Genomic DNA, 11429 nt, shown 5'->3' on the forward strand with positions numbered 1-11429 from the left:
TCAAACGTGTGGGACAACCAACCCAAATATACACTATTTCTTCCAGGACACAATCCAAACAACTACCAGGTAGACTCAAGGGACCATCCAGGTCAGGCATATAATGGTATAGACGCCAACCAAATTGGTTCATGCTCTTTACTACCATAACATGGTTGTTTGGTACTAATACTTCTTTTTTGCAATGTGGTACTGGTACTCATTTGGGTAGTGTTGGAAATATGCCCTAGAGGCAATAATATTTGTATTGTTATATTTTCATATTCATAATTAAGAGTTTATATTCTGTGTTACAGTTGCTCTTGGAATATGTGATTCAGTGTAAAACTCATATGCATGTTGATGTCTACTACACAACTTATTCTTTTATACTCTTGTTGGGCCTCCAAGCGTAGAATTTTGTAGGACAACAAAAAAATTCCCTCAAGTGAATGGCCTAAGGTTTATAAGTCCGTGGGAGGTGTAGGATGAAGATGGTCTCTCTCAAACAACCCTGCAACCAAATACAAGAAATCTCTTGTGTCCCCAACACACCCAATACAATGGTAAATTGTATAGGTGCACTAGTTCGGCGAAGAGATGGTGATACAAGTGAAGTATGGATAGTAGATATAGGTTTTTGTAATCTAGAAATATCAAAAAATAGCAAGGTGGCAAGTGATAAAACGGAGCACAAATGATATTGCAATGCTTGGATACAAGGCCTATGGTTCATACTTTCACTAATGCAATCTCTCAACAATGCTAACATAATTGAATCACACAATGATCCCTCAACGTGCAACAAAGAATCACTTCAAAGTTCTTATCTAGTGGAGAACATAAGATGAAATTCTTTGTAGGGTATGAAACCACCTAAAAGTTATCTTTTTCGACCAATCTATTGAGCCATCCCTATAAGTGTCACGAATAGCCCTAGAGTTCGTACTAAAATAACACCATGTGATACGCATCAACCAACTCTAATGCCACCTAGAAACTCCAATGTCACCGCAAGTATCGATGAGTCAATTATATGATACACATCAAACAACTTTCGATTTATAATATTCAATCCAACACAAAGAACTTCAAAGAGTGACCCAAGATTTTTACCGGAGAAAGTAGGATGAAAATGTGCATCAACCCCTATGCATGGATTACCCCAATGTCACCTCGGGAATCCGCGAGTTGAGTGCCAAAACATACATCAAGTGAATCAATATTAATACCCCATTGTCACTAGGGTATTCATATGCAAGACATACATCAAGTGTTCTCAAAACCATAAAAGTATTCAATCCAATAATAGTGAAACCTCAAAGGTAAATACTCAATTCATCGCAACAAGATAGAGAGGGGAAAACACCATATTACCCAACTATATTAACAAAGCTCGCGGTACAGATCATGCGGAAATCAAGAACACGAGAGAGAGAGAGAGAGAGAGAAAGAGAGAGAGAGAGATAGAGAGATCAAACACATAGCTACTTGTACATACCCCTAGCCTCGAGGGTGAACTACTCCCTCCTCATCATGATGGCCACCGGGATGATGAAGATGGCCTCCGGTGATGATTTTCCCTTCTGGCAGGGTGCTGTAACAGGGCTCCAGATGGTATTTCGAAGGTACAGAGGCTTGCAGCGGTGGAGTCCAAGTTCTAGGGTTATTTCTAGGGATTTCTCTATTTATATGAATTTTTAGTGCCAGTCTCACGTCAAGAGGTGCCACAGGGGGCCCACGAGGCACCAGGGCGCACCCAGGGGGTGGACGCGCCCAAGTGGCTCGTGGGGCCCCTATGGGTCTTCTAGTTCTCCCCCGAAGCTTACTGGTTCTCTTTTGTTCCAAAAAAACTGTCAAAAAATTTCAGCCCGTTTCGTGAACTTTTATTTTTGCACAATAAACACCACCACGGTAGTTCTGCTAAAAACAGCGCCAGTCCAGGTTAGTTCCACTCAAATCATTCCAAAACCATATGGAATTGTTGTAAACATGGCATGAATACTTCAGAAATATTAGATACGTTGGAGACGTATCACACATATGGAATGATAAACAGTAAATAAAAGGTTCCTAGTCTCACCTCTAGGACTAACTCAAGTGTTGTTGGTGATCATGTTTTCTGGATCTTAGGATATCGTTAAGTGTAAAGATGATCCTAAAACAATATTGAGATTATGACGTTAGAAGAATGATCATATTGAATCGACCCAATCTTGTTTGTTATGAATTAAGTTAATATCGTCTGCATTCAATTACAATAATACAACATGTTAACATGTCATATTGCTCCTTAGGCCATGAGAGTATCATGGTCACTTCTAACCTTATGATTCGCTTTGGGGTTTCTCAAACGTCACCTATAACACGGTAATCATAACGACAACTTACATGTTCATCGGGAAGTTTGACAAGTAACCAGATAGCTCGAGAGTGGGATTTGCTCCTTCGATGATGGAAATATATTCTTAGGGCCCTCTAGGTGTGACGACATCAATCATCGCCTGGCCAAACACACGTACTTTTTCACGGGGATGCCAGAACACAAAAACGAGAAGGAAGAACGAAACCGGTAACGAGGACTTCGGTATAGTGAGCATAGTGATGACTTAGGAGGGTACCGATGCATATTGGGTTTTGTGAAGTATCGTGAAGCAAAGGGAACATCACATGCTAAACAAAGATTCACTCAAATATCATTTGTGTACTCACAAGGACCAATATGGACGTCCACGGTCCCGCTGCCGGTCATTGAACGAACGACTTCGTCCATGTTTGTGAGTTACCGAACCTACAGGGTCAAAAGCTTAAGGCAATCACAGTCTGCTGAGTGCTAGTAGGATGGGAGTCATGATAAGATATTTGTGGAATTATTTCATGAATATTCGAAATAGTTCCGTGAGGATCCGGAAGCATTTCAGGATCACCAGAAGGGTTTCGAGGAATATCGGGTAATACCGGGTATTACCGGGATATTATATATAGGTGGAAAATGTTTCCGGAGATGTTAAAAAAATAATATAAAATGGTCTAGATGTTAAAAAAGACTGGGTATTACCGGAAGGCAGCAAGGATGATGTAGAAGCCCTCCATGATCGACTTCCCCTCTCGCAGAGTACCGGAAAAGGCCTCCAGATGGGATCGCGGAAGAGGAGAGACTTGCGGTGGCAGAAAAAGTATGTTGGCTGGCTCTTTGTTGGTTTCACGATTTTAGCGAATTTATATAGGTGGAATTAGGTCAGACGGAGCCACCAGGGGGGCACAAGGCATCAGGGCATGCCTACTCCCCAAGGCGCGCCTTGTTGCCTTGTCGTCTCCTTGTTTTCCTTCTGGCCTCCTCCTGAAGCTTCTAGGGTCTCTCTTGTCCAGAATAAATCGTCAAAAAGTTTTGTAGTTTTTGGACTTCGTTTGGTACCGATTTCCTCGAAAACCAAAAACAAGCAAAAAACAACAACTAGCACTTGGCATTGGGTTAATTGGTTAGTCCCAAAAAATGATATATAATTGCATATGAAACATCCAAGATTGATACTATAATAGCATGGAATAATAAAAAGTTATAACTACGTTGGAGATGTATCACAACCCTTTATGCACCTTCATATTGATTTCGGGTGATTGTAGGCGTGATTCTTTTTGTTTTCTACTACGCTTCCCAACAGTGGCATCATGAGCAGTTATACGAGTAGGTGCAGGTTGCGATCTAGATCACATGTGATTATGACGGTTGATATTCTTACTATGCTTTCCTCGAGTGTTGCTTAGGTTCAATTCATCGACAACATGGTGTCGCTTTTACAAGGTTCTGACAATCGATCGGCTCTGGTTGTTAACAATCTGCTAACAATTCCTTGGGCTTCAGCCATAGTTGAGAATAGTGAACCACCGCGTACACAAGAGAGTGCCGAAGATGGATGATCTTCTAGGGGGTCACATGCATTAGACGAAGTTTAGTGTGGGGGACGAGACTTTTAATTAAGTCTCTTATTTCACACACCATGAAAGTTAATCTAGCATCAATAATCATCGCCTAAATTGTGGACATAGCTAGCTAGTATTACTTGTTAGAATTAGTTAACCGCGTAACTAAAGTTTTGCTAAAACGGATTAGAGGACGTCTAACTTGGTTTTGTAGGATATGGATATGATGTGGTATAGCCTTCGTCATGATAATGAGTTCATGTATGAGATGGTTATATGTTGCAATGCTAAGTGGCCTACGCGTCACAGCATGATGGCTGGAGCCATGAGATTGCCATGTTAACGTAAATATCATAGAGATAGCCTACAGGTTACAGGTGATGATGGCAACCGTACACAAAGGACCCCGACGAGGAAAAGGTGTACATGGCGCAGAACGAGGAGCTATATTTTTGTGTCACAACGGAATTTCTGAATTTGATGCTATGACAATGTTTTTTGAAACGATCGGCGCGACAACATTTTCAAATTTGCCGCTATGGCAACATTTTTGAAACATTAGCCATGACAACGAAATATTGGCTGTCACGACACTTCAACTGGGGATTGAAGATGATCACGGAGATTCCTGACGCCTAGGGTTATACCACACTGGTACCATTACGTGCTATAAAAATGGTTTTACCCCTTTCTACGATGGAGTTTTAAACCATCGCCTAGTCGGTGTGTGTGATAGGGGGTCCTTCCCACACGATCCAGAAACCGTTGGGGATAGGCGAGCGGCTACTGACGATTGCCATGGAATAAACGTATGAGAAGTCGTGCCCGTCCCAAATGTTATGTCTCGATGTTACTGAAAGTGCAACTAATCCCTGGGTGGTTTTGATAATTCTTAACAACATATAGTTCATTGAACTAGTGCTCTTTCAAGATGATCATTTCAGAAAGTTCATTGATTGGCATGGCATGGACTAGAGATGTGGACCCCTAAGAATGCTAAGGACACATATTGGCAACAAGCTCAAGACTCTACATTTTCCATTTTAGTGATCCAAGATCACATTGAGTCAAAAGGAAAGCCAATACTATTAAAAGGGGATGAGGTGTTGCTTAATGGCTTACTTGCTTAAAATGCTTAGTGATATGCTCCAGAACCCTCAACCACTTTCTCACTTCCACATATGTCCTAAACCTAAAAGTCAAATTCGTCCCCACAAATTTGATCTACCTGGTGCCACCGAGTTTCATTTGACATAGCCACTGCCACAAACCCTAGTCACTTCGGTTTCACCGATAGGGATCTCGGGCTCACCGAGATGGGATTGCAAACTCCCTGTTTCCTTTTGTTATATTTCAGTCACACCGAAATGAGCAAATCGGTCCCACCGAGTCTGCAATGCAAACTCCATGTTTCCCTTTCGTAACACTTAGGTTCCACCGAAGTGAGCGAATCGGTCCCATCGAGTTTGCCTGACCAACTCTCGATGTGCCTGTTACTGAAATTGGTCCCACCGAGTTCATGTGATCGGTCACACTGAGATTACATTATGCCCTAACCCTAGCATATCAGTCCCACCAAGATGACAGTGTCGGTCCCACCAAAAAGCCTAACATTCATATTTTGACCTGAATCGGTCTGACTGAGTTTTATCATTCGGTCTCAACGAGTTTGGGAATCTGTGTGTAACAGTTAGATTTTGTGTGGAGGCTATATATACCCCTCCACCCACTCTTCATTCGTGGAGAGAGCCATCAGAACCTGCCTACACTTCCAACATTCATTTTCTAAGAGAGAACCACCTACTCATGTGTTGAGACCAAGACATTCCATTCCAACCATCAGAATCTTGATCTCTAGCCTTTCCCAAGTTGCTTTCCACTCAAATCATCTTTCCACCATAACCAAATCTGTGAGAGAGAGTTGAACGTTGGGGAGACTATCATTGGAAGCACAAGAGTAAGGAGTTCATCATAAAAACACCATCTATTACCTTTTGGAGAGTGGTGTCTCCTAGATTGGTTAGGTGTCACTTGGGAGCCTCCGTCAAGATTGTGGAGTTGAACCAAGGAGTTTGTAAGGGCAAGGAGATCGCCTACTTCGTGAAGATCTACCCTAGTGAGGCAAGTCCTTCGTGGGCGATGGCCATGGTGGGATAGACAAGGTTGCTTCTTCGTGGACCCTTCGTGGGTGGAGCCCTCTGTATACTCGCGCAACCATTACCCTTCATGGGTTGAAGTCTCCATCAACCTGGATGTACGATAACACCACCTATCAAAACCATGCCAAAAATCTCCGTGTCAACATTGCATTTGCTCCCTTCAAACTCCTCCCATTTACTTTATTGCAAGTTGCATGCTTTACTTTCCACTGCCCATATACTCTTTGCATGCTTGCTTGAATTGTATTGTGATTTCTTGACTTGTGCTAAGTTGCTAAAATCTGCCAAGAACTAAAATTGGGAAAAGGTTAAACTTTTATTTGGTCAAGTAGTCTAATCACCCCCCCTCTAGACATACTTTCGATCCTACAAGTGGTATCATAGCTTTGGTATCCATTTTCCTTGATTTCCATAGCTTTGGTGATCATAGCCTTGGTCTCACAACCTAGGAGAGTATGGCGTCTAGCGAGGGAAATTACCACCGTAGAGGTCCTTACTTTGATGGTACTAATTTTGCTAGTTGGAAACATAAGATGAAAATGCATATTCTTGGACAAACCCCACCGTTTGGGATATTGTGTGTATTGGTTTGCAAGGTGAATTCTTCGATGGGAGAGAACCAAATCGTGAAGCTACCGCGGAAGAATTGAAGATGTTGCAATACAATGCTCAAGCTTGCGATATCCTCTTCAACGGATTGTGCCCCGAAGAATTCAACAAAATCAGCCGTCTTGAGAATGCAAAGGAAATTTGGGATACTTTGATTGATATGCATGAAGGTATCGACTCTGTCAAGGAATCCAAGTTGGATGTGCTTGAAAGTCAACTTGACAAGTTCAAAATGAAGGATGGTGAAGGTGTCGCTGAAATGTACTCTAGGATTGCTCTCATCACAAATGAGATTGCCGGCTTAGGAAGTGAAGAGATGACCGACAAATTCATCATCAAAAAGATCTTGATAGCCTTGGATGGATAATATGATACCGTGTGCACTTTGATCCAAATGATGCCAAACTACAAAGATCTCAAGCCAACCGAAGTCATTAGAAGAATTGTTGCTCATGAGATGTCACTCAAGGATAAAGAAGAGCTTCATAACAAGTCAAGTGGTGCTTATAAAGCCTCATGTGATGCTCCTACATCATAAAATGAGAAACAAGCCTTTAATGAAGAATTGAGCTTAATGGTGAAGAACTTCAACAAATTCTATAAGAGTAAAAGCAAGGAAAGAAGTTCCAAGTCAAGATCCTACAATGACAAAAGATCTTCTAGTCGTGAGCGAAATTGCTACAATTGTGGAAGACCCGGACACAACTCCAATGAGTGTACGACTACCCACAAAAGAAGAGAAGACTCACCTAAAAGGAGAAGCAAAAGGGAAGAATCACCTCCAAGAGAGATAAGGAGTAGAGATGATCGCTATGAACGAACAACCTCTAGAAGAAGCAAGGATTCGGAAAGGAAGGACAAGTCATCAAGGAGCTACACAAAACGAAGACATCAAGCTCATGTTGGTGAATGGATATCCAGCTCTGACTCCGACCACCACTCCAAGAGAAGTTATCACTCCGACTCCGAATATACTCAAGATGAAGGTGTTGCCGGTCTAGCACTTGTGTCAACCAACTCCTATGACATATTTGATTCACCAAATGAAGGTATTGGGAGATGCTTCATGGCTAAAGGCCCCAAGGTAACACACCCCGAGTATGTTGATTTCAATAGTGATGAAGATGACTTGCTAGGTGATGATGATTTACTTGTTGACAACTCTAGTGATGAATACTATGATGAAAATGCTATTAATCATGCTAATCAAGATGAAACGAGTGACAACGATACGAAGGAGATTGATCATCTAACTAAAGAACTAAGGGACAATTGCATTTTTACCCCTAGTTGGTTCCTACCCACGGGTTTTGCCCTTACTTTTCGAGCTTGCTCAGTTTTGCCCTTACTTTTTCCATCGAGGTCCCTCGAATGCCCTTTGACCGTTTGACCAAAACTTTGAAAATTCATAACTAATTTGTATGAACTTAGAAAAATGCAAATAAGATATCAAAATGTTCAGATAAACATTACCTTTATGGGCATATCATTTGCATTCAGGATAAAAGCATTGTTTAAACTACCTGAGGTAATTAATGTTATTAACATTATTAAACAGAAATAGGTATAAACAATATTTTTTTTTGTGAATAAAAATTATATGCAAATGTAGGTGATGTCTTTTGAACATCCTGATACCTTATTTGCATTTTCCTGAGTTTGTATCAACTTGTTATGAAGTTTCCAAATAATGGTCAAAGTTCTTAGAAAATTCATAACAAGTTGATACAAACTCATAAAAATGCAAATAAGTTATCAGGATGTTTAGAAAACATCACCTACATTCGCATGTAATTTTTATTCATGAAAAAAATATTGTTTATACCTATTTATTTTTAATAATGTTAATAATATTAATTACCTCTGGTAGTTTAAACAATGCTTTTGTCCTGAAAGCAAATGATATGCCCATAAAGGTAATGTTTATCTGAACAATTTGATATCTTATTTGCATTTTTCTGAGTTTCTATGATTTAGTTATGAATTTTTAAAGTTTTGGTCAACCAGTCAAAGGGCATCCGAGGGACCTCGATGGAAAAAGTAAGGGCAAAACTGGGCAAGCTCGAAAAGTAAGGGTAAAACCCGTGGGTAGGAACCAACTAGGGGTAAAAATGCAATTGTCCCAAGAACTAAACACTCTTAAGTTGGCTCATGAAACTATTTTAGAAGATCATTGCTACCTCTTGAGCACTGCGTTGGTTTTCCCTTGAAGAGGAAAGGGTGATGCAGAAAAGTAGCGTAAGTATTTCACTCAGTTTAGAGAACCAAGGCATCAATCCAGTAGGAGGCTACGCGTAAGTTCCTCTTACCTACACAAACAAACAAGAACCTCGCAACCAACGCGATAAAGGGGTTGTCAATCCCTTCACGATCACTTGCGAAAGTGAGATATGATAGAGATAATAAGATAAAATAAATATTTTTGGTATTTTTATATGATTGCAAAATAAAGTAGATCGGAAACTTATATGATGGAAAATAGACACGTGGGCCGTAGGTTTCACTAGTGGCTTCTCTCAAGATAGCACAAGTATTACGGTGGGTGAACAAATTACTATCGAGCAATTGATAGAAAAGTGCATAGTTATGAGAATATCTAGGCATGATCATGTATATAGGCATCACGTCCGCGACAAGTAGATCGAAACGATTCTGCATCTAGTACTATTACTCCACACATCGACCGCTATCCATCATGCATCTAGAGTATTAAGTTCATAAGAACAGAGTAACACATTAGGCAAGATGGCATGATGTAGAGGGATAAACTCAAGCAATATGATATAAACCCCATCTTTTTATCCTCGATGGCAACAATACAATACGTGCCTTGCTGCCCCTACTGTCACTGGGAAAGGACACCGCAAGATTGAACCCAAAGCTAAGCACTTCTCCGATTGCAAGAAAGATCAATCTAGTAGGCCAAACCAAACTGATAATTCAAAGAGACTTGCAAAGATAACCAATCATACATAAAAGAATTCAGAGGAGATTCAAATATTGTTCATAGATAAACTTGATCATAAACCCACAATTCATCGGATCTTGACAAACACACCGCAATAAGAATTACATCGAATAGATCTCCAAGAAGATCGAGGAGAACTTTGTATTGAGATCGAAAGAGAGAGAAGAAGCCATCTAGCTAATAACTATGGACCCGAAGGTCTGAGGTAAACTACTCACACATCATCGGAGAGGCTATGGTGTTGATGTAGAAGCCCTCCATGATTGATTCCCCCTCCGGCGGAGCGCCGGAAAAGGCCCCAAGATGGGATCTCATGGGTACAGAAGGTTGCGGTGGTGTAAATAAGGTTTCATGGTGCTGCTGGATGTTTTCGAGGTACGTAGATATATATAGGCGAAGGAAGTCGGTCAGGGGAGCCACGAGGGGCCCACGAGGGTGGGGGGCGTGCCCACCCCCCTAGGGCACGCCCTGGACCCTCGTGGCCGCCTTGTCTGCTTCTTGACATCCACTCCAAGTCTCCTGGATTGCATTTGTTCCAAAAAGATCTCTCCCGAAGGTTTCATTCCGTTTGGACTCCATTTGATATTCCTTTTCTGCGAAACACTGAAAAGGCAAAAAACAACAATTTGGGCTGGGCCTCCGGTTAATAGGTTAGTCCCAAAAATGATATAAAAGTGTATATTAAAGCCCATAAACATCCAAAACGGGTAATATAATAGCATGGAACAATCAAAAATTATAGATATGTTGGAGACATATCAAGCATCCCCAAGCTTAATTCCTGCTCGTCCTGGAGTAGGTAAATGATAAAAACAGAATTTTTGATGAGGAATGCTACCTAGCATAATTCTCAATGTAATTCTCTTTATTGTGGCATGAATGTTCAGATCCAAATGATTCAAGATAAAAGTCCATATTGACATGAAAACAATAATACTTCAAGCATACTAACAAAGCAATTATGTCTTCTCAAAGTAACATGGCTAAAGAAAGCTATCCCTACAAAATCTTATAGTCTGTCTATGCTCTATCTTCATCACACAAAATATTTAAATCATGCACAACCTCAATGACAGGCCAAGCAATTGTTTCATACTTTTGATGTTCTCAAACTTTTTCAACTTTCACGCAATACATGAGCGTGAGCCATGGACATAGCACTATATGTGGAGTAGAATGGTGGTTGTGGAGAAGACAAAAAAAGGAGAAGATAGTCTCACATCAACTAGGCGTATCAACGGGCTATGGAGATGCCCATTAATAGATATCAATGTGAGTGAGTAGGGATTGCCATGCAACACATGCACTAGAGCTATAAGTGTATGAAAGCTCAACAAAAGAAACTTAGTGGGTGTGCATCCAACTTGCTTTCTCACAAAGACTTAGGGAATTTTGAGGAAGCCCATCATTGGAATATACAAGCCAAGTTCTATAATGAAAAATTCCAACTAGTATATGAAAGTGACAACATAGGAGACTCTCTATCATGAAGATCATGGTGCTACTTTGAAGCACAAGTGTGGAAAAGGATAGTAACATTGTCCCTTCTCTCTTTTTCTCTCATTTTTTTATTTTGGTGGGCTTCTTTGGCCTCTTTTATTTTTCATAAAGTCCGGAGTCTCATCCCGACTTGTGGGGGAATAATAGTCTCCATCATCCTTTCCTCACTTGGGACAATGCTCAAATAATGAAGACCGTCACACTTTTATTTACTTACAACTCAAGAATTACAACTCAATACTTAGAACAAAATATGACTCTATGTGGATGCCTCCAGCGGTGTACCGGGATAT

This window comes from Triticum dicoccoides, chromosome 1B (assembly GCF_002162155.2).
Source record: "Triticum dicoccoides isolate Atlit2015 ecotype Zavitan chromosome 1B, WEW_v2.0, whole genome shotgun sequence".
NCBI lineage: Eukaryota > Viridiplantae > Streptophyta > Magnoliopsida > Poales > Poaceae > Triticum > Triticum dicoccoides.